Source organism: Haemaphysalis longicornis, unplaced genomic scaffold (assembly GCF_048455015.1).
Source record: "Haemaphysalis longicornis isolate Haplotype H1 unplaced genomic scaffold, Haemaphysalis longicornis Haplotype H1 scaffold_9, whole genome shotgun sequence".
Classification (NCBI taxonomy): Eukaryota; Metazoa; Arthropoda; class Arachnida; order Ixodida; family Ixodidae; genus Haemaphysalis; species Haemaphysalis longicornis.
This window is the reverse complement of record NW_027526460.1, coordinates 163,132,601-163,157,451: the sequence shown is the minus strand read 5'-3', so window position 1 is coordinate 163,157,451 and position 24,851 is coordinate 163,132,601. Positions and strand designations below refer to the sequence as shown.

The 24,851-nt window shown below is 46.8% G+C and overlaps 1 protein-coding gene across 1 annotated transcript in view; it reads right to left on the bottom strand.

The window, feature by feature from the left end:
• The window catches only part of LOC144151723 (venom metalloproteinase BumaMPs1-like), a 191,101-nt gene that overhangs the window by 75,886 nt on the left and 90,364 nt on the right, over positions 1-24,851 (bottom strand). The gene's annotated exons all lie outside the window — the stretch shown is intronic.

Genomic DNA, 24,851 nt, shown 5'->3' with positions numbered 1-24,851 from the left:
CATCGCCTGCGTTGCGTCGGCGCGTTAAAACTAGGGGTGTGCGAATATCAATTTTTTAATTTCGAAGCCAATTCGAATAATAAAAACAAGGTTCGAATCGAATCGAATATTTTTCGAATATTTTTCGAATACGAATACTTATGGTTTTTTGTAAAATTAATGTTTTCACCATCTAGAGACACAAAAACTGCAACTTTATTGCACAACAAATCGCACAAAGGAAAATTAGGAATTACACAATACCATTGCACTCAACAGATTAAGGTCTGCACTCACTTAAATGTTAACATGGAGAAAGGTTAACTGCTCGACATGTTCGGGGAGCAGTGACAACCTCCTGCTCGTCACCACTTTACCAGATATCGAAAACAGCCGCTCACTTGAGACACTAGTAGCTGGCATGCCCGAGCCCGTGCACATTGCCGCGCGCTGATACAGTAAAATCTTGATTATACTAATCTCGCAGGACTGCGAAAAATATTCGTATCATCCGAAATTCGTATGAACCAACACAGACCAAAAAATTTAGCGCTGAAAAAGGTTTTCGTTTATTTCTTTTCCTACTTTTGCGTGAAGAAATTCGTGATTTTTCTGCTTTTTTTAACCCCCGTGTCGCAAAGCAGTCCTTTCTGGAGCACGTAAAGCTTCGCGCTCGTCTCCTCACTCGGTGTGCCCAAGCTCGCTACATGCCCCAACAGCCAAGCGTGAACCGCATGGTGCGGTTTTGCACGCGATTCGCTCGCCTCGGCTCTGCGAGCGCTGTATTTTCACGCCCACATCGACGATTTCGCGCCCGCGGTAGCGCCTACCTCGGTCAGAAAATGACGCAGTACGCGCGCGGCAGAATGGAGGAGCCTGACTACTTGCGATGAGATCGAGACAGCCGGCTTAGCTCCTCCAGAGACGGTTAGGCTTAGCACCCCGGCAAATATTTTATGGGCGCTTTCACTAGCGGCACGGATGATGTTTTATAGTACCGTTATCGCATGAATTATCAGCTCCTTTACCGCACAAGCAACTTCGTGTCTCCCGTGAGCCGCATTTTAAAGAGCGGTTAGAAGCGGTCGCTCGAGCGCCCGCGCCAAATCGCGGCTGGAGCCGACGCCATGTTGACGTCGCCGGCCGCGCCGCGCGCAGCGTGGGGGTGGTTTCGCGGCGGTGTCAGCGCGTTGGGCGTGCGCAGAGCGTTTTCGCGAGCAGAAAACAACAGCCCGGCCGTTTCTGGAGAAAGAGTGACAAACAGGGGAGCGAGAGCCGTCACTTGCTCGTTCAGCGGTCGGGTGCCTCGCCGGCTCGTTCGTACCTTCCGCCGGGCCGCGCAGGTTCGTTCGTAACAGCCGAAATTTTTCCCATTGCAAACGATGCAATTTCGCCGGGACTTTTCGGAAATTCGTATCATCCCGAAATTCGCACCCCCAGAATCGTATCAACGAGAGTCCACTGTAAATAACACCGATACAGACACGCTCTGAATTTTTTTTTTTTTTTTAGTTTTGGGTGGTTCGAATTTTTCGAACAATAAAAGTGTCGTTCGAATCGAATCGAATACCAAAAAATTCGAATCGAATATTCGAAGTTTGGAATATTTGCACACCGCTAGTTAAAACCCTACAATCAATCAATCAATCTGAATTTTTGTTATGATCAATCTTTGTATGGGAACCATATATTTTTATATGATGTCGCTGTGTATTTCTGAAACTGTATCTAGTCACGAATTCCAATTTGTTGTGTTCAGGTTTTTTCAAATAATTCGTAGCTTTTTTAACAATTATGGTATATTTTGTGTGCCTAAAGGAATGCCTGATTGCATGTTTAGCCTATGTAGTGTTGAAAGCGGACATTTTGCTTCAAAGTGGAATGTCGGGCTAGCAACATGGTACTTTGCGTGCTGCTCACTTTCATTCATGCCATTATTTTTTATACTATCATTTAAAATTAAAAGCCAACCAATTTGCTGTCGTTTTAATTTTGTCACCTACTTTATACTTTTTTTAAGAGAACGACGGGACAAACTTGTGCCGTCATTCTGTTTTAACTGTTTCCTGTGTTTACCACTGGTTTTTTATGCATTCAAACATTTTTTATGAGTTTGTTTAACAGTGATTAGTTCAGGTGCTCAAACAATTTTTGGCTGCGAAGGCTCCCTGTAGCATTTATATAAGTGCTCTCTGCTCTATTTTTGAGCCAATACCCCATCACCAGTCTTCATGAGGTGGTCTTTTGTAGAAATGAAGTTGAAATAAATATTTGTTTGCATTGCTTTACATGTTTTGAAAGAATTTCTTGTTCATTCTTGTTTCTTTCAACCCTGTTTCAGAATCCTGCTTAAGGAATTTCCTCTGTTATTTTTTTTCAGAACCAGGAAGGGTGCTCATCCTCGGTTCTTCCTGAAGCAGCAGTATCCATACTTCACACGTGAGCTCTGAACACACAGTAATTATGGAATGAAACATTCTACCAGCATAAGCTTGCTTTGTAGAGGTAATTGTAGATGTCAAAGCTCTTGACAGTGTAGCCCAATTTCTGGTGTAACGTGCAATGTCTACAACTTGTAAAAATTAATTTTGTGGCTATAATGTTTGAGATTATTTTAAAATGCACGTCAACTACTATTAAGAATCACTGTCTAAATTGGCAGCCATTTTCCTGGTGGATACAGAAAGTGAAAAAGTGCATGTGTAGAGATTTCAGTGCACCTTAAATGTCCCAAATTTGCTAAAGCTAATCCAGAGCCCTCCCTGTGGTGCACTTCATATCCCATGTACAGTTTTGTGTAAAAACAGCTAAAAATTTATGATCCATTTAAACTTATTTTAATGTTTTTAAATGCAAATATTCTCAGTTTAAGCTGCTATATTTTGAGTAAAATATTTTGTAACAATTATATAGCTACCAAAGGTTTACAGGAAAGCTTTTTGCTTTTGGTTATGCACCTTCTTATGAAAAGAAAAATGTTGTCAAGAAAGGCAGAAGAAACCCAAATATGGAAATTAGCAAACCCTAAAGCTGCGGATAGACTGAATGTTTTGTAGAGAATCTTTTGCTGATTTCAGTTCTAGTCAACTCTACAAAAGTCTATCGACGTAGAATGCTTGCCGTGAGGCACCTCGTAATACTAGCCAAAACTAATGGGCCCCGGCTGTTGGCTTTTCATTTGCAACAGTGACAAATGACCCCACATCTGCCGGCAGGGACATAATGCAAGGCACAATGTACAAGCTTGCCTCATGATGAAATAATGTTTTATGAACCATGACATTACATTTCAACCATGGGCTTCACCAGGGAACTTGTATGCATTGTTCTGTGATGTTTGCAGTTCTTGTTATTGCTATGTGGGGTCATTTAGTCTAAATGTATGGTTATACAACTCCATATACCACCAAACCTTCCACGTGCTGTACCATATGAATATTTTTTCGTAAAGCAAAAAGAATAATGCAAACGAAAATAAATGGTTGGGTACCCAACTTTTATAAGTAGATTATAAGCCGCAGTAAGGAGGGAACTATATTATGAGCCGCAGTACGGAGGAAACAATACATTTTGCATTTGGTCTTCCTTCATATTGAACCTTCCTGCTCAGCTCAAGAATAAGGCACTAAACATTGTAGGTAGCTACCGTGATTGGAAGTTTGATGCAATACTGAGAAGCCAAGGGTTTTAAGGTTCAAGGAAGTTTTGTGTGGTTGAAGTGTTGCACACCTAATTGCTTTCACTGCATAGTATGGTTATGCTGTGCAGTGAAGCTCGAAGGATGTGTACTGCAGTTCGGCAAAGTGAACATATAATTGGTTTTTTACGAAGTTTTGGATAATCAACTACCTCTAAAGTTATAACTCTGTACTGAGATGTGGCTCCTGACTCTTTAAATATATGTTTTAACAATCGGTGACACAAGTTCAAGGAAATTATCAGCTGACATTGAGCTTCAATAGAAAGTCTCACAGAACCGAGCTTGGAAAGCACGAATGTTTCATACCATAATCGTGTGTCATATTGTGCAATATGTGGTCTCACACCTGCTGCACCATTTGTGAACCGAGGATGACGCACCCTTTTTGTACCCCTTTAGGTGGGTGCTTTTGCAGAAGATGCTCCTACAGATTGGGGTGCTATGTAGCACCCTAGGATACTTTTAGGTCGAAAAGGGTGTTATAAGGCACCTGTCTTCTGGGGTGCTTCACCAAGGGTGCTCCTGTGGCGACAGAGTCCAAGCACCCTAAAGGGTGCAAAATTTTCAGTTTTTAGGGTGCTCCTGCGGCGACAAGCTGAAGCACCCTTTTGGGCGTAAAAATTTTTAGTGTGTAGAAGGGGTTACAGCTTCAAGCTGTAAAAAATAGGATAATGCTGGTTATTTATAGGTTTAAGCTTTTTTTCACGTTGCATCCCCTACATTTCTAGTAATTTTTTTGAAACGGCGATACTTGTCTGGCCAATTTTTGCGAAGAAAGTAAAAGTACTTTTCCGAAGCACCAGATGTGTACCCCCGCACGGGGAACCTTGAGTAATTTGGTGGCGGTATTGGCGACACCGCGGATCCTGAACCCCAGTACTTTCACTGTAATCTACAGTGGCTAGGAGTTTTAAGGTGATGAGCAGAAACCTCAAACGGTGGCCGTCGGAGCCCAGGTCAAGCTCCGGCGGATGGACTCCCTGTCTGTTTACCAGGCAGGGAGCTCCGGAACCTCTCTCGGTATCAGGGTAACCTGAGCGCAGGAAGTACCCCCGTCCCCTGCTTATACACTATGCTGTATGCTACTTTCTAAACCCCCAAACGTAATCGGTCCCTGAAAAGGGGCTGCACCAAAGTATCCTTTCCCAACTTGCCATCCTTAACCTTCCCTGAATCGGATAACTACTCTCGATATCTTTTCATTCAATCTCTCAGTTCAGTCCAACCTCTTCAATCGCAGTCAGTCTTCTTGATCGCAAAATATTTTGAAGCCATAATAGGGAAATCGTATCTCTAACAAACAAAGCATGGTGAAGTCCTAATCGAGGTAAACGACAAGCAGCAGTTCACAAAGCTTCTAGGTCAAACTAGACTGGCTGATCAGGGTGACTGGCTCATCAGCGCTCATCAGGCTCATCAGGGACTGGCTCATCAGGGTCACACACCATCGGAGCCTGAACAGCTGGCAGAGTGTGACATCCGAGCCAGATCTGCTGAACGAAACGGATGTCGATCTCCTTGCAGGCTTGAAGGATCAAGGTGTTACTGCCGTGAGACACATCACCATCCACAGAGACAAGGAGATTCCCATCAAGCACATCATCTTGACCTTTAACACTCAACAATTCCGCAGCACGTAAATGCCAGCTTTATCCGATGCTTCATCCATCCCTACATCCCGAACCCTCGGCGCTGTTTTAACTGCCAGCGGTGCGGGCACGCTGGCATGTGGGATGTGTCTCTTGCCATGGCCGAACAACCTGCGGAAAATGCGCAACACAGGATCATCCTACCGACAACTGTCCATCCGACACCATCTCTTCTGTGAACTGCCGGGGGCCGCATGGGACTTACTCCCGCAAACGCGAAAAACTGCAACTGGAAAAAAAGGTAATCAACATCAAGGTCACTAAGAACATCTCCTTCCCAGAGGCGTGGAAGAGGTTCGCCTCTCTACCTTGGGGAGGTACGCCGTCCCAGCTCGCCGGGAGGCGGAGCGGCGTCTGGTTTCCACAGGGACCCAGTTCAGTGAGTCTGACCTGGTCGCTCCCTCGCCCCCCGCTGGGTTGCCTCAGGCAGCCCAGCCTGTCATCATACCGCTTTCTGAGGCAGCAGCGGTTGTGCAGCCAGCCGTTTCCGTAGTGACCGGGGCCGCTCCCGTCCCTCCCTCCGCTTCCTCCATTGCGTTGGACGCTGACGACGGGATAGACACCGGCGACCCGGCATCGGCTCCCACCGCCACCGCAGCGTCCGTGCCACCTCTAGAACTCCCGACGCCCTCGGTGGCGGCGGGTCAAACGAAGGGCCCTCGAAGGGGGCCAATTCCGGGGGGTCCGGTCCGTCCGGCACCCCACTGACATCCAACGAGGAGATGGACGTCGGGCCGTTTCTGCCTGCAATGCAGTGCACGGGGCAGCCTCCTACGTCCAAGCCAACAGAAAAGCCCAAGAGACCTGCTCGGACAAGGCCGAAAGACAAAACACAAACACACACACGTTCCAGAAGCTCTTAAATTTACATAATAGGAAGAGAAAATATCATACAGTGGCCTCCTTAAAAGCCTTGATGATGTATACGAAATATTGCATTTCAATCAGCCAAGTGGGATGTGTCTACAAGAAACGCCTCTAAACTCAAAACACGCAAATTTCTTGAATAGTTACATTGTATTTAAGAAGGAAATAGATGGTTGTGGTACATCTTCAGGGGGTGTGGCATCATCGCCCTAAAATCATTGGCATTTCACCCTATCCCACTACAGACGGTCGGTGAGGCAGTTGCCATTAGAACCATAATTTTGAATGGGCTAATAATCGGCTCCATCTACATCTGTCCTGATTTCCAACTTTCAAGCTCAGATTTCCAGGGCCTTGTAGATCAGCTCCCGGAACCTTTTATTCTGATAGGTGACCACAATGCACACAACTTTCTTTGGTGCTCTCTCCGCACGGATGCATGAGGTGGCCTAACCGAAAAATTTCCAACATCTTCAGGAGCATGCCTATATAACAGAAGCAAGCCTACATACCATAACATAGGACACAACACTTATTGAAACCATGGCTTGGCTATTGGCTCTGCAGTACTCTTTCCATCGACTGAGTGGGATGTTGGCACTAACCCATATGGCGGTGACCATTTGCCTACCTGACTCACGTACATAGATGACGGCCTAAGAGTTCACCTTCCCATTACAAGTTTATTGAAGAGAGAGCAAACTGGAACACATTCACACAGACATCACAACAACACTACACATACATGGCACACTTACATGTAGAGAAGGCAACCCAACTTGTCCGGCGCACATTAAAAAGTCAATTCACCAGACCTCCTTTGCCCCGCGCTACCCAAGGAGGCCCTGGTGAAATAGCGACTGCAGGCGTGCACGGGAGGCCCAGAACAAGGCATGGGGTATCCTCCATAGATACCCCACAGTTTTTAACCTCATTTCTTTCAAGAGGGCAAAGGTATTAGGCAAGCGTGTGCGCCGTGAGGCAAAAAGGGAGAACTGGCGCGCCGTTCTCACATCCATCAATTCATACACAGACACCCACAACGTATGTACCCGAATACGTAAACTAAAAGGACAACACGCACATAGCCTGTCCCTGGTTAGCACGACAAGGGACACCCTGGAAGATCAGGCTAGCACACTTGAAGAACACTTCCATCACTTATCTAGTTCTGCATATACACAAACACTTTCATGCAACACAAAACATCTGCCGAAAAGAAGCCTATACGTGACAAGGACAAGTCAAAATCAACATACATCTGAATGTACACGTCATGAGCTGAAGATTGCTCTTAACACTTGTAACCTTTCTGCTCTAAGTGCACACAACACTACATACACTATAATTCAGCACCTGCACGCAGACACTCTTGACACTCCTACACCTATGCAACCAAATATGGCTTTCGGGGCACATTACAGCGTCTTCGAGGGAGCACATTGTTGCGGCTTTTCTGAAGGAAAGAAAGGTCATTTGTTCTACCGCAAGCTATAGAACCATTGCCCTGACAAGCTGCCTGTGGAATCTTTTCCAGAAGATGATTCACCAGAGGCTCATTACTTTCTTGAGTACAATGGTCTTCTCGAGAGCTGCCAGGCAGGCTTCTGGGCAGGGCGATCCAGAAATGATCAGCTTGTCTTAATAGAATCATATATAAATGCAAAGCAGTGTATGTCTAAGCCCCCCAGTTTTCATTCCGGTGTCATCGATTTACTTGGCGTCGTTTCGGGGTTCCTCCTCCCCACCGTTGGCACCTCTTTCACAACTATTTTCCTTCTCACCTCCACCGATTTCCCCTTGTAAAGTTGCGCAGGCGGCAGCTAATGACGATATGCGGCTATCCGATGATTGCGAAAAATAAAATGAGTCACGGATGGGCGTTAAAAATGCACTGACCATTACTACAAATTACAAAGAGAGGAGTGGAGGCGTGCACAAAGGGAGGAGTGGAGGCGTGCCCACGCAGCTATAGGTTTCATGCCCGTACTGATGGATGGTATGCCTGTTGTGCTGGTACGAGGTTTAACCGCGGACGTTAAACGGCCCAATGAGACCTGTCCGGAGTCCATAGTGGTAGAGCGGATTGGGTTTGTGTGTTCGGCTAAGTTCAGATTACCGACGCAACACCCATAACGTAAAAAAATGCCATGTCACGCAGTTCGGTTAGCTGCGACGTGAAATAACGTCATTCTTTAGGACATTGCGACAGTTGGGGCAACAGTCTGAACCCGGCCTCACACAAACAATAAGATGCTTACGACGCGGGAGGGACACAGGCAGTTCCATGTTTATCTGCAAGAACAAAGCTTCTATCTGTCAGAGGGCCATTCAGCTAATGGCCTAGGAAATATACTCAATCGCAAATTACGACAAACGTGATTTGTTCCGTGCACTCCGCGGACTGCGTCCAGCTTTGCAGGTCATCCTTGTTCACAGAGTGGAAAGGCACTAATTTTTTAAACCTGCCTTTCTACACAAACTGTACTGCACGACCGTATTTTGTGACGTCGAAAAAGCGTATGATACGGCATGCCGTTACGGCATCTTGCAGACTTAAAACCCTATCGTGTTACAGGTAACATGTTGAACACTCTCGATAGTTACTTGTACAAACGAACTTTCCTTGTCGCAGTCGGCTCGGCACTGTGTTCACATTCGAGAAAATGGCGTGCCTCAAGGCGGGGTTTTGAGCTGCACGCTGTTTATCGCCAAGATGAATTTTCATTTTTTTCATTTCTTTTCATTTTTATTGCTTCAAACATGGGTTTACAGAAGACTGGAGAGATCATCTGGCCATTAGCAATAATGCTAGTACCGGGCGCATACTGTTAATACATTTATAACAATGCAAGCACTCAGGTACACTCCATGTAGAAACAAAATAATACAAAGCAAACAAGCGGAATATAGCGAATGCCAAATATAGGGTTTATAACAGGACACATAAACAAAGCATCTTGTCAACAAAATGAAACAATACGCGCGTACACAGTTCATCAGATACTAAATACAGGAATTATACCAGAAAACATGGAATTGAAAACACGTTATGAAAAATAAATGATTTCTTTCGTACACACCTGATTATAAAGTATAGTTTCGGTGATTAAATAAGCGACGTAAGCTCCTTATTGTACGTGCTTTTTCAGTGTACTGGAAACATTTTGACTTTGCTTGACGTGAAGTGGTATGATATCCCATATTTTAGTTCCAACATATTGCAGAGTCCGTTTCCCATAACAGTTATGTACCGGAGGAATGTTGAAATTGTGATCCGATTGAGTTCTTGTATTTCTGACTGGTGTTATAAATATTGATGATGGTAAGGGGTTATTGTTTGATATGATGTTCCGTGTAACACAAGCTTTGTTAAAACCGCGTGCAAGTAAAAAAGGCATTATTTCGAGCTGTTTCAAGAGTGGTGCTGAATTCGCTTCGGAAAGCATTGCCTCCATCGATATCCTGTTTAGTGCATGTGGATGATGTACAAATATCTTTTAAATCTTGTAACATATATATGTGAACGTCAAGTCCAGCCTGGTGTAAAGAAACTTTCTTGCTGGGCATACTAAAATGGTTTCAAACTGAATCCCACGAAAAGTACTTGTGCCGTATTCTCAAGGAGACACGGAGTAAGGCCTGATCCTGAAATAAATCTCAATGGTGACGCAATTCCTGTTAAAAACGAACACACGTTTTTGGGTGTGGTGGTGGACGGAAAACTCACATTCATCTCGCACATCAAAGAACTCAAACAAAAATGTCTAAAAGCCATAAATATTCTCAAAGATTTATCTAACCAATCATACGGTGCAGATAAAGAACTCCTGCTGCGCCTTTAAATAACCACAATTAATAATGCGCATGCGCTACAGGATGATATTAATGCTATCTCTTCTTAGTGTGGTAAGTGGCAGATGACCTTAAACGTTGACAAGTGCAAATCTATGCGAATCTGTCGTGCCGCTACTTACCCGTTTTCATATCACTTAAACGGAACCCCTCTGCAATCTGTTTCATCTTTAAAATATTTAGGCCTTCATATTACATCCGACCTATCACGGAAAGTTCATATCGAATTTATCGTCAACAAAGCTAACCGCATGCTTGGCTATTTGAAACGCAACTTTCATTCCGCCCCGTCGTCCGTAAAACTTCATTTTTACAAAAGCATCGTACGCTAGAAACTTGAATACGCATCATCCATATGGGATCCTTCCACGGAAACTCTTACTCATTTGCTGTAAATGGTTCAGAACAACTCGGCACGTTTTATTAACTCAAACTGCCACAGAACAATCAGCGTAACCACAATGAAAAACAATTTGGGCCTTCCACTACTAAGTTCACGTCGCAAAATCGCACGTCTCTGCCTCTTTTATAAAGTTTTGTTGCACAGCACTTTGCGAGATTGTTTATTCACTTCGCCATCATATGTATCATCTCGTCTGGATCACACGCGCAAAGTCGGCGTCATCAGTTGTATTACTAAGGCTTTTTTTAATTCATTCATCCCGCGTACGTTGAATGGCTGGAACCACCTTCCACGAGACATTTTAGAAATTAACGATGTGAATTTGTTTCGCTCTGCATTGTGTAGTATTAATTGAATAAGTCTTGTTTTGTGCACGCGCAATTTCTTACGCGTGAAATGTATTTCAATTACTGTATTACTCCCGAAATGTATCTACGTGTACAAATTTGCATGTCTGTATAATGTGTTAAGTATTTTTTTTATATTGCTCGAGGCAGCTTGGTAATTTTTTTAATACCTGCCTGTTCCATGCTTTTCCCCCTTAAACCCACTCCCCTCGGTAATGTATTACCCTGAAGGTAACAATAAATAAATAATAAAATAAATAAATACCGCTTTGGTATGGTCTCGTTTGGAATACGGAAGTGCTGTCTCCGGGTCGGCCACAAAAAGAGCGCGGAACATTCTCGACCCAGTGCTGGCTGCACTTGGGTCTTCGCCTCTCGTGCGGTGCTTTATGTACAAGCCCTGTTTAAAGCCTGTATGTAGAATGTGACAAATGGGGCCTGGAGTACCAGCGAACTTATGTTACTTTGCTTGTGTTGCTGTCACTGGCATTCATCTATTTATTTTTTGGGGCTGTTGTTACTCTTTTTTTCACGTCGTTTACTTTTCATTTTGTTTCAGTGTTTATATTTACTATTCTCTTTTCAATTGTATTTTTACGTTCGGACTCTGCTGGCAGCATTTTCTTGTTTTTACTTTCTTTTTTCAACGTTTCTTGTTTGTCTTCTTCCTGCTGTAACCCTAATGTCTAATATTCACCACTCATCAACGTAGTCACCCCCCCCCCATCTGGTGTAGCAAGCCTTGTCCCTAGCAGGGCCGACCACACCATTTCACATTACAGAACCCTCTCTCTCTCTCTCTCTCTCTCTCTCTCTCTCTCCTATGTTGATCTTTTATATGCTTGTAAAATATCATCAATCGACAACCATTCTTTTACACCTGTTTTTGCGGATGCATCCGCACACAGCTCTTTGGAAATCACCCATCCGTTTCTGTTCTCTTCTCAAAGAGAGTGAGAGAGGAGGCGGCTTTACTTAGTGTGTACTTTTTAAACACCTTCAAATGATCTAGCACTGATTTTATAGCACCATGGCACCTTTGCACTGTGTCGTGTGACTTGTCTTCCTTGCAACTTGATAAAAATAGGGTACCGAGAAATGCGATTCTGCAGCATTTTCTGTCACTACAGGAGAAGTATCAGAGTACAGAATTGTACAGCGACGCCTCCAAACATCCTCCGCCGTGTCATACGATGTGCAGGGACCCAATTTTAATGTTTCTGAGACCATGAATGTAACTTGTAGCGTCCTCACAGCAGAGGCTTGTGGAATCTTTCATGCTGCGAATCACATTGTCAGATGTTCTATTCCAAAATCGGTCATTTACACTGATTCACTAAGCGTTGTACAGACGTTATCATTCCGAAAGAAGTCCAGAAATTACATCAACAATCTTGTTATTAGGACAATTACGGCGGCATATGGCGCAAACCTTGAGGTGACTCTTTTTTGGGTCCCAGGCCACTCAGGGACCGCTGGAAATGAGACGGCAGATGAAATCGCCGCTGCTGCACTCAGAAACACGGTGCACATAACGGCAGTACCCGACACCGACTTCAAACCAAACATAAAACAACTACGTAAAACTTGGCGAAAACATTGGCGTAATCAGCCAGACAACAAACTGCACATTGTAAAACCATACTTGGGACGATGCACAACCGATTTACACAACAGACACACAGAAGTTGCCTTGGCGAGGTTACGGATAGGACACACACATTTAACACACTCCCACCTGCTCACTGGATCCCCAATACCCATGTGCGCCGGGTGTGGAGAGGGCCTATCCGTAATCCACGTAATAATTTAATGCAAAGCACTTGATACAACACGACGCAAACACGTCCCACAACTCTACACACGACATATTCCACATACTTCTTAGGAGACGAGACCATGTTTTGAATCAAACGTGTTTTTGAGTTTCTTACCGAGGAAAACTTTTTACATCTCATTTCTTATCCTGCATCTTGACAACCTGGCCCTTTACACCAGTAATCTTGATTAGGTTGTGTCTTACTTTGTTTATTTTTACGGAAATGTTTTAGTTTTACTTCCCTGTCGCTCTCTTGAAATGACTTGTTAGGTGCTTCTCCCTTAGTTGGCTTGCGCCACTAAAATCGAAGAGTCATCTTCATCACCAACCAGATGTGTGCACTGTTTTCGCTGCGAGTAAAAAAGTTGTGGCAAGATTCGCTGCAGGAGTACACACGAGGTGAGCTTATAAATGCCTCAACGAGATGTTCTGAGGACTATGTGTGCCTAACGGACCCTTTTCAGTGCCTGTAAATGAGGCCTAAAATCTTGTTTTTTGTTGCCTAAACTAACAAAAAACTAGTATGTAGCAATGGCTGGTTGAGAATTCATGGCTACTCCAGCGATCCTCTAGAGGGCACTGCAGGCAGGGTTATTAAGAAAAGTACTGCGGTCACAGCGGCCTCTGTTCACGGCCGGGTGACTATACCGGCCCCGCGAAACATTTGCCTCGTCAGTGGAAGAGCGGATATGAGGAAGCATGCAAGGGGTCTTGATCGTTTGTATGGTCTGAGAGCGGCATCAAGGCCGACGCCGATTTCTGGACACACTGGGTTCACGGTTGAAGCGACAGCCATCAGTCAAGCAACTGGAACCCACAGACAGTTTTGAGGTGCGTCGATGAAGAAATGTGAACAGAGGGGTTCTCTGCTGCCAAGCACTTGGCTGTTCAAAAGACAGTGGGGCTCCAATCATTCGTGCGCGACCACCATTACGCACGTAAAAGGTCAGGACGAAGAAAAGCCGTGACATGAACTAACGAGCTGAAAATTGAGTGGTCGGTGGGTCTAAAGCGACAGTACACGCGGCAGTAAAACAGCGAAGCCTGCGGAATGCAAGTGTTGTAATCTACAACCAATTTTGCTAGAGTAGGAGACTTCTAGTCCAAAAGGCATGTCACACAGAGCATCAATTTTTATCCCGCTCGTGCGAGGACAATAAGAGCACTAGGATGGGAGAGAAGATTGTCGGAACCCACGTTTGTGTGGGAATCGACGGGAAGCGAAGCTGATGATGATGATGTTTGAATTTTTATGGCGCAAGGCCGATTGAGGGCAAAGAGCAAAGGATAGTTAGTTCATTTGAGTGACGTGAATGCAAACGTAAACCATTTCAGTAAAAATAAACCACGTAAAACTCAAGGTAATGAACGTGACTGGTGTAAAGGGCCCGGTTGTCATGATGCATGGTAAGAAATGAGATATAAAAAAATTACACCATCTTCCCATAGAGGAACCCTGAGTAGTATGCAAAGCAGCCATGGGGTCGATTCAAGTGCCGATTAGTCTTCAGCTTGTAGTTTCCGTTAGACTGAGGTACGTAGCTACCGTTTTATTTAGAGTGTGTTTCCATGGTAACTACCACACTGTTCACTTACCGGAACTACGAAATGGGAAATTGCGTTGAGCCCATGGCTGTTTGGCGTACTATACTCAGGGTTCCCCTACGGGAAATGGTGTAATTTTATTAGATGAGAACGGGCTATGTCCCTCCCTTGTCGTCATTGCACCGTCCACACCCCCACTGCGCATGCTCGGCTTGCTGAACGCCCGGCGGTGTCTTAGCCTTTAATGGCTCCTGGAGCGACAGTGTTACCGGTGTCTTCCTGGGCCGGCCCGAGATGAGCGGAGCCTGCGCAGTGGGGGTGTGGACGAGGCCACAAAGGAAAGACATAGCCCCGACCATGAGATGCTGGAGCGGCAGTGCGGCTGGTATCTTCCTGGACCGGCACGAGACGAGCACGCTTCCCCTTAAAAGACTCCTGGAGCGGCAGTGTTTCCGGTGTCTTCCTGGGCCGGCGGGTGGATGGACGACGGACGACGGAGCCGAGAGGAAGAGAAGCTTTGCTAATAAAACTTTACATCAGCGAGAAACTTAAAAACACGCTTGATGGAAAACATGGGTTCCTCTCCTAAACATTATAATGGGTGAAACGGGATGTGTTGTCGGTACAATTGTGGAAAGTGTTTGCGTCGTGTGGTGTCAAGTTCCTTGCATTGAATGAGTATATGGACTACGGATAGTCCATCTCCGCACCTGCTGCACTGGTGTCTTGAAGATCTTGTCAACAGATACGAGCGCGTTGAATGGGTTTGCCCTGTCCGTAGCCTACCCAAGGCGACTTACATGCGCCTGTTGTGTGAGTCAGTTGTGTACGCCCCAATTGTGGTTTTACTACGTGTAGTTTGTTATCTTTCGTTTCCTTTAACTGTGCTTGCCATTTGCTACGAAGGTTTTGTGGAATTTGTTGGTTAAGGTCACTGTATGGTAGTACTATATCTACTATGTTCGTGAGCGCGGCAACAGCGGCCCTGTGATCAGCAACCTTATTGCCAGTTATCCCAGCGTGGCCTGGAACCCAGCTCAACACCAAAACAAGTTTTTTGGGCATATATAGACATGATAGTGTTGAAAACCATATTGACAATTTTGTTTTTGTATGGCTTGTGTGATGCCAATGCGCGCGCTACACTCAAGGAATATGTATTTATGATGGACTTTGAGATTTTGTGTTGAAGAATGTCTGGTGCAATTAGTAAGATGCCATATTCTTCAGCTGAGAAAATTGTGGTGTATGTGCTCATGGTTCTGTATGCATTATAGTTTGGCCCATGGGCAGCACAGGACACTGTGGTTGCGGTTTTTTGATGCATCACTATAAAACTCTGCACATTGATAGTTATACTGCAGGGACTAGAAGTGCTGAAAAATAGCAGTTTGTGATATCGTGGATTGATCAGTTTTTATGAAAGACAAGTCACAACATACAGGTTGAAGCTTCCAGGGTTGTAAAACCTCAGTAAAAGATGTTTAACTCTGTAGAAAAATGTTGAAATCCGAAGCGTCCTGTCTTACTCTAAGTGATTACGGCAAAAGAACGGACGGGCCATTTACAAACAGTGGTGATGTGGATGTATCACTAAAAACAGTTTTAGAAGCATTGGTATTAAGCGATGAAATTTTAAAAGCGTAGAGCAAGTCCATGTATGTGTGCTCGTCCTCAAGGCATCATTTGTTACATTCAACGTATAGACTCTGGGCCGGGCTAATGCGGAACACACCCCACGCAAGGCGGAGGCCCAAGTGGAGTACTGGATCAAGAATCTTTATTGCTGTTTTTGCTGCCGACCCATACATGACACTGCCGTAGTCTAACCGAGACCCGACTAAGGCGGTAAAGACCCGGAGAAGCAGTTCTTTGTCTGCACCATAGGATTGTTGGGAGATGACCTTGAGAATGTTTAGTCTTTTGGGGCATCTATGCTTAAGTGCTTTGATGTGTGGGATAAACGTAAGCTTTTCTTTATCTATGACACCTAAAAAGTTGTGCGCCCTTTTCATAGGAATAGATGCACGGTTAAGAGTAATCTCAGGGTCCGCATTAATCCCGCGCTTGCGGGAGAACACAACACAAGTACTTTTGCCCAGGTTTAGATTAAAGCCATTAAGGTCCGCCCAGCCAGCAAGTTTCTTAACACCGAGCTGTACGTGACGTTCACAAATGGAGAGGTTACAGGATTTAAAAGATATTTGCACATCGTCTACACAGATGGAACACGGAATGGTTGGTGGCAATGCCTTTCGGAGGTAGTTCATCTTAACTATGGACAATGTGCAGCTTAGAACTCCACCTTGCGGCGCACCGCTTTCCTGCACATGTATCCCGGACAGGGATGACCCAACCTTAACACAAAATGTCCTGTTTGACTGTAACTAAAAATGGTGCTCAAAATGTGACCAGACTACTTAAGGTCGCTGAGAATGCCGTACCACCAGGCTGTATTAAAAGCTTTTTTGATATCGAAAAATACAGTAAGGCAGTACTGGTTACGGACAAGCGAAATCGTTTATGTAAGATTCCAGTGCAACAAGTTGATCGTTGGTAGATGGCCCAACCCTGAAGCCTGGCTGGCAGCTCTCGAAAAGACCATTGTACTGCAGAAAGTACACGAGCCTCCGTTTTATCATCTCGAGAAGTTTGCACAGGCAGCTGGTCACAGCAATGGGCCGGTAACTGACAGGAGAAGAAGGGTCCTTCCCTTTTTTCAGGAAAGCCACTACTATGGCGTCCCTCCAAGAGTTTGGAATGTGCCCCGAAAGCCATATCTTGTTATATATGTGCACGAGTGTTAGAAGAGTGTCTGAGTGTAGTTGTTGTATCATTGTATATTGGTGTTGTCTGGGGATGGAGCTGAGGGTTTACAAGTGCTCAGAGCAGCCCTCAGCACAAGAAGTGAAAACTCGGAGTTTTAAGAGGAAGTGGACTTGTTGCTATCAAGTGAAGACTTCTTTTCGGTAAATTTGTTGTGTTTCTTGAAAGTACTAGTGTAGTGTACTGAGCTGGACACGTGTTGGAATTGTCGTGCGAGTGTTTGCCTGGTCTTCCAGTGTGTCCTCTGTTGTAATAACCAGGGGAAGGCCGTGTGTCTGATGTCCTTTGAGTTTTCGTATACGTGTCCAGACCTTGTGTGTATCAGTGTATGAGTTTATGGATGTCAAGAAGGAACGCCAACTGTCTCGCTTTGCCTCACGGCGCACACATTTTCCCATCGCCTTTGCCCTTTTGAACGAAAGGGGGTTATCCGTCGTGGGGTACCGACGCAGGATACCCCACGCCTTGTTCTGGGCCTCTCGCGCCCGCCTACCGTCCTCATTCCACTACGGCTTCCTTTGGTTGCGCAGGGCACCAGATGCGAGCAGAATGGACTTTTCGGCGGCGTCGAGGATGTGTGCCGTGAGTAATTGGGTTGCCTGTTCAACGTGTAGGTGTGTTATGGATGTGTAGTGCAGTTTAGATGAATCTGTGAATGTGTTCCAGCTTGCTCTTGCTTCATTGAACCTGTTCTTGGAATATTGACTGATTGGGCCTGTACCTATATATTTTAGTGAAGTGAAGAAGTGGCCACTGCCTAATGGGTCCCTGTCCACGACCCACTAAAGACAAGGAAAGAGAACCGCAAGACCAATAGCCAGGTCAATACATGAGTATGTGTTGTGTCCTCTATTAACGCGCGTGGGCTTATTTTTGTTGAAGAGGCACGCTCCTGAAGATGTAAGGAATTTCTCGATTGGGCGACCTCGGGCATCCGTGCGAGACGACCCCCAAACAGATTTGTGTGCATTAAGGTCGCGTGTTAGGATGTATGGTTCGGGCAGCTGGTCAACCAGAGCCTCGAAGTCGGAGCTCAAAAGTGCAAAATTGGGAAGAATGTAAATGAGCATACCGTTATCAACCTATTCAATATTATTGTGCGAATTTCTACAGCCTCAAGGACAGTGTTCAAGGAGATAGGGTGGCATGCTAATGATTTATGGGCGATTATGGCCACACCACCCGAAGAGGGTGTGCAGTCATCCCAGTCCGTCCTGTATACCATATTACTATTCAAAAAATTTGTTGGTTTGGAATTGAGGTGAGTTTGTTGGAGACGCATAATACTCGGCTGATTGGCATGCACCATCTCATACACATCGTCAAGATTTTTAAAGAGGCCTCTACAGTTCTATTCGATGACGTTTCATGTAGCCATTATGGAGGTTTAGGAGCTACTGGAGTCCCTGTGTTTGTGTGTTCTGTGTCTTTCGGGGCTTGTACGCTCGGAGGGGGCTCTTTGAGCCTTTGTGTTGTCTTGGACGTCGGAGGCCGCTCCTTGAGCTGCGTTGCAGGCAGGAACGGCCCGAAATCCATCTCGTCGTCAGATCTCCTGGGGTACCCGACGGACCGGGCTCCCGGAATTGGCCCCCATTCGGGGGTCCTTTCTTTGACCTGCCACCGCAAAAGCCGTCGGGGCGCCAGAGGTGGCACGGGCGGTGCGGTGGTGGTGGGAGCAGATGTGGGGCCCCCGGTGACAATCCCCACGGCACCCTCTAACGCACTGGAGGACGGGGCGGCAGACGTGGGAGCGGCACCACTCCTTACGGGCGCAGTTGGCACCACAACCGCTGCTGCCTCAGCAAGCGGTGTGGTGACGGGTTCCGCTGCCTGAAGCAACCGAGTGCCTCGGCACCCTCCAACGCACTGGAGGACGAGGAGGCAGAGGTGAGAGTGTCAGGTAGTCTGTCGCTGCCACTATCCGTTTATTTCCCTTTGTTGACGTCGTAAATGGGCCAAGAATGTCCATACCGACTTGCTGGAATGGTGATGTAGGCGGTTTTACGGCTGAAGAAGCCCTGCCGGTTTCAAAGGTGGAGCCATCCTTCTTTGGCACTCACGGCATCTCCTCACCTACTGCTGGACCATTTGCTAAAGTTTCGGCCAGAAGTACTTTTCACGAATCCTGGATACTGTACTTCTCACACCCAAATGGCCGGCTGACGGTTCGTCGTGACATGTATACAAGATTTCCGCACGCATGGCCGTTGACACAACGAGTAGAAACGCCTCCTTTGTATTTCCAAATTTGCGTTTGTAAAGCACGCTGTTTCGGAGGCTGAAGGAGGTGATCTTGCGGATAAAAGGTGGCGGTGTGCGAACTTCACGACCTTCCAGATGCTGGATAATGAGTAGCAGCTCTTGGTCAGCCCGTTCCAGTTGGGCCATTTCGGACGTGTTGACGGCTCCAAGGAACGGTATATCCTCCTCTATTTCTTGGCCTGGTGAGTCGACAGGTGCTCTGGACAAGCAGTCGGCATCATTTTGGATGCATACGGACTTGTAGACGACCTTCATGTCATACGCTTGCTGCCGGAGGCCCCATCAAGCAAGGCATCCAGATGGGTCCTTTAAGTTTGCCAGCCAGCACAACGAGTGGTGGTCGCTGATGAGCTTAAATGGCCTACCGTAAAGGTATGGCCGGAACGTGCTGATGGCGTAGACTGCGGCGAGGCACTCGTTCTCGGTCGTGGAGCAATTGACCTCTGCTTCGGAGAGTGTGTGACTTGTGTACGCTAGGACTCTTTCAGAACCGTCCTGCCACTGCGCGAGAACTGCACCGAAACCGATATTACTGGAGTCTGTGTGGACTTCGGTATCCCCATGTTCGTCAAAATGAGCAAGAACCGGAGCTGTTTGTAGCCGGTTTCTCAGGTCGTTGAAAGCGACTTCTTGCTTTTCTTGCCACACAAATGGTTCATCGTCTTTGTCAGGCGTGTCAAGGGTTCTGCGATGTCCGAAAAATTCTCAACAAAGCGTCTGTAACAAGCAGAGAGTCCCAGGAAACGCCGAACAGCTTTTTTGTCAGCTGGTTTCGGGAAGCTTGCGACAGCCGCCGTCTTCCCAGGGTGTGGGGCCACTCCTTCTGCGCTGATAACGTGGCCAGAAAAAACGCAGCGTTTTGTACAAAAAATGGCACTTTTCCGGCTTTATAGTTAAACCAGTCGAACCAATACCTCCAGCACCAGCCGCAGTCTATGCAGGTTTCCTCGAAGGATGCCGAGAAAACAACGACACGGTCGAGGTACACCGGACATGACTGCCATTTTAACCCGGCTAAGACAGTATCCATCATTCGCTGGAATATCGCGGGTGCTGAGCAAAGGCCTAACGGGGGCACTTGAATTTCATACAGCCGTCAGGTGTGACGAACGCCGTTTTCTCCCGGTCTGTCTCATCGACATCAATCTGCCAGTATCCGCTTTTGAGGTCTAATGACGAGAAATACCTTGCGTTTCGCAGCCGATCCAACGGGTCGTCTAGGCGCGGAAGAGGGTGCACGTCTCGTTTTGTCACGCTGTTTAGCTTTCTGTAATCCACACAGAAGTGCAGGGCCTTGTCCTTCTTTTCTACCAGCACTACAGGGGATGCCTACGGACTTTTCGACGCTTGAATTACGTCGTCTTGAAGCATTTCCTTTACTTGGCTCCGGATGGCTTCCGATTCTTTGTAGGAGACGCGAAATGGGTGCTGGTGCACGGGCTTTGTGGTTTCATCCACGATGATGCGATGTTTCGCGACGGGTGTTTGTCGGACCTTTGACGACTAGGAGAAACAATCGCTGAAGTTCGCCAGGAGGTCTGTTAGCTGCTGCTTCTGGGTAGGAGACAAATCTGGACAGATGTGCACCAACTCCAAAACGGCCTTGGGATCCGAAGCTTCAGGTCGTTCTGTCCCCACGGTGCACAGATCTTCCAACTGATCGAACTCATGCAGGCAAGCAATGGCAGTTCCTTTTGCAGCGTGTTGGACCTCGCTCCCGAAGTTTGTCAGAAGGACGTGTGCGCAACCATCCCGCAGGTGTACAAGGCCTCTTGCTACGCAATTTTTTTCCAACAGCAAATTGCTGTTCCCTTCGGCTAGGCGCTCACAGTTTTCAGATGCGTCTCCCCTTACGAAGACTACGACACTGCTTCGCGGCTGTACAGTGACATCGTCGTCAACAACCAGGAGGGCAGAGACTTCTGCTGGGTTATTCGTGGCGATGGTGCCTCTCGTCGAGAGCGTCACTGTGGATGACTGCAGGTCGATGACAGCTTCGTTCGCTCGCAGGAAGTCCATACCCAGTATACCATCTCTTGAACACTCTAGAAGTGCGAGGAATTCGCCGACGTAGCAGTAGCCCCGGATGCCAACCCTAGCTGGGCGTGTTGGAGCAATCAGATGACCCCCCGCAGTGCGAACATGAGGCCCTCTCCACTGCGTCTGTATTTTCTTGAGCTCCTGCGCCAGGTTGCTGCTAATGACTGAGCAGTCCGCTCCTGCATGAATAAGTGAAGTAACGTCGCAGTCATCGATCGTCACAGTCGTCGATCGTCACAGCCATGTCGGAGGTGGCTACTTGTTCAGAACTGGCCGGCGGTGTCTGTTCAGCGGTACGCCGTCGAGAGCAGGTTGGAGGATCTTTGCTGGAAGCCCTTTCAGCGACCGCACCTCCAGGCGTCGCTGATCTTAGTTTTCCCGTCGCGGGCTGGGCGAGCGACGCCCAGGTGCGCTGGATAGGCGATGAGGGCTTGGAGACCGGTAACGGAATAGCTACGCTGATCCGACGTCCTGACAGTTGGACACAGGGAAAGGTTGCCATCTGAAGAGGTACTCTCTAATTTCGCTAGGATGCGCACCGTTCCTGGGGCAAGGAGCATCCAGATGAAAACCACGAAGGCAGGTACGTCGATACGGGCACACCCTGTAGAGATGGCCGGCCTCTTCACAGTGATAACACAGTGGAGTGCGGTCCGGTCCACGCCATACATCCGCCTTGCGAAGTGTGCCCTGGTACGCAAGTTGAGGGCGCCGTAATCCAGGCTGGCGGGGACCAACGGTGCCATTTACGTGCGCATAAGGCGGGGTGGACACGGGAGGGGTGACACTCGCCACAGCACACGTGCTGGGTTGTTGCAGAGCTTGAGCGTATGTGGCGGAGTAGAGCGTAGGCGGCTGCAGATTCAGTTCTACTGGTTCTCGAACAGCTTGCCTTACTTCCAATTCAACCACTTGAGCGAGAGAGGCAATTGAAGCAGGTTGAAGCAGATGTAACAATTGAAGCAGATGTAATCACAATTCAAGCAGATGTAACTTTGGCCTCCTCAAAAATTGACATCGTGAGTTCAATAAAAACATTAGGTGTTTAGTGTGATGAACATATGACCTGTAGTCATCACGTACACTGTCTTGCTGGCAAACTTTCCCAAATCGTAGGTGCACTTTTTCGCCTTAGGTACCTCCCTCGCAAAATCTAATTACTGATTTACAATGCCTTATTTTTTAGTTCGCTAAGTTACCGCAACCTTGTATGGGGTACAACATCAGCAACAAACTTATATTGTCTCTTCCTACTTCAGAAAAACGTAATTCGAATAATTTGCAATAAGCCGTACGATTTTCCTACAGAACAGCTTTTCAGTGATGGTAGGATATTAAAAATTGTACACTTATTTTTTATCGTTTGGCATTAGTATACAATACGGAACAAAAGAATAATTTAAACTATATTTGTAATATAGCTTCTCTGGGGCGTCATAATATTTGCTACAACACACGATTTCCTGATTCTGGCAAATACCCCAATCAAGAACTAACTATGGAGTACAAATGCTACGCCACACATTACCAACCTTGTTAAATTTTCTTATTGATCAAGATGTATATCCTGGATCCCAATCAAACCTACTGGCATTTTACCTTCAGCAGTGATGTATACTTTGTCTGTGATTGTATTTCTTCCTAGGTATTTTTTTGAAATCTTATTTCTCCCACGTTTTCCCTGTTTCTATGTGGTGAGAAAGGCGTAAATTTTTTTAACTACAATATACTGGTTATTCTTGTTTGTATTTTATTTCTGTGGTGACAAAGATGTCAATTTGTTTCGATTACATTGTAATGGTGATTTCTTGTTTGAATTTTTATTTTTACTTGTCGTTTTCTTTTCTGATTTTTTTCTTAATTTTTCTCCTCCCGCTGTCTTGCTGCCCTGTGTGTCTACCGGGCTTTTGGGCTGGTCAAGCTGCCTGCGAGCAACATTTTCCAAAATCGTCCGTCGTACTGTTTTTGTAAGCTTTACGAGAAAATAAAGTCATTCATTCATACGCCGGCGAAGGCCTAGGCAGGTGCGCTACACACCAGAAATCAGCGTACCAATGAGAGCGTGGCTATGTACTGCGACGACATGTACCGCCTTTTAACACTAACCGACCCTAGTGGCTTCTCCCTTGGCTTCTGCCGTGGCTTCTGTCATTCGGAGTTCTTCCCGCACAACAGAACGAATAAGCTCCCGTAGGGCATCCTGGCTGGTGGCCAATGCATCAGACAGCACATTCGCTGGCGTGCAGCTGACATGTCATACTATCTGGCGCGCTGTTCCGGTGTCCTCTCCATTGCCGTGGCTTCTGCCATAAATTCTGCGACAGTGTGCGGAGGGTGGCGTACAAGCCCGGCAAACAGCTCCTGTTTCACACCTCGCGTGAGGTGGCGTAGCTTCTTGTCTTCAGACATACTCGGGTCGGTGCGTCTTAAAAGGTGGTACATGTCGCAGTACATAGCCACGCTCTCATTGGTACGCTGATTTCTGGTGTGTAGCGCAGCTTGGGCCTTTTCCCTCCGGTCGCCTCTAGCATGGGCAGCCAGAAACCTACTGAGAAATTCGTCTCAGGTTGGGAACTCCCTTTCGTGGTTCTCAAACCACGTCCTCGCGTGGTGGTCGAGCGAGAAATACACTTGTTGCTGTTTCAGCACTGCATCCGATCCATTAAAGCTCGCGACGCGCTCGTAGAGGTCAAGCCAGTCCTCAGCGTCCTCAAAGACGTTGCAGTTAAATATTGGCGGCGTTGGCGGCTGATGGATCACGAACTGAGTTGGGACGGAATAGTCGGTCTGCGTCGTAGTTTAGGTCATGATGTGTGTTTCGCTGCCCTGGTTGTTACTGGCAGCAGTCCGAATTCGGGTGAAGTACCTTGGAGTCGACGACTGGTGAGTTGGTGAACAGGAGTCAGCTCCGTGCGATGCGCTTCGTCTCCAGCAACGCTATACTCTTGACGCATACGGTGTCACAACCCGCACCCTCCACCAAAAATGTAGCGTGTGGGTAAAACAAGGGGGCACTTTTAATTACTCAGCAGACGGACAGTCATAATGGCGACACAGCTGGAGCAAGAGCACCGGCAAGAGACCTTCGCCCTTCTCTTCGTCCAGTCCATTCTCGCGCTACCGCTAGCGGTATTGACCGTGTCCACACTAATAATAGACACCGCTTCAATATAATACATCCATCCACTCCTCCGGCATTTGTTTGATTTGTATCACCTCATCTATTGCCCTGCTAAACGATGCCTTATTTCTAGGTCCAAGCAGGTTTATCAGTTGCATTGGTATTCCGTCCGGGCACTTTGCTGTTTGCGATGAGGTGGTGCGGCCCTCGTACGGTCAGCACCTTAACTACGCGTCAGAAAAATCCCATGCGCCGGGCCAGTATTGCGAAGGCCGTAAGGGGAGCGCGGAAGGAGGAAAGTCGAGTCCGTCCGTGCCTCTTTCTCGCCACCCCGGCTGCGAGCGAGGAAGTACCGCGGGCACGCAGTGCCCGGCAGCGCATTCGGGCAGGTAATAGTAGCAGTCCCCAAATATTTGCGAGATAGGCAAGTAAAGCTTT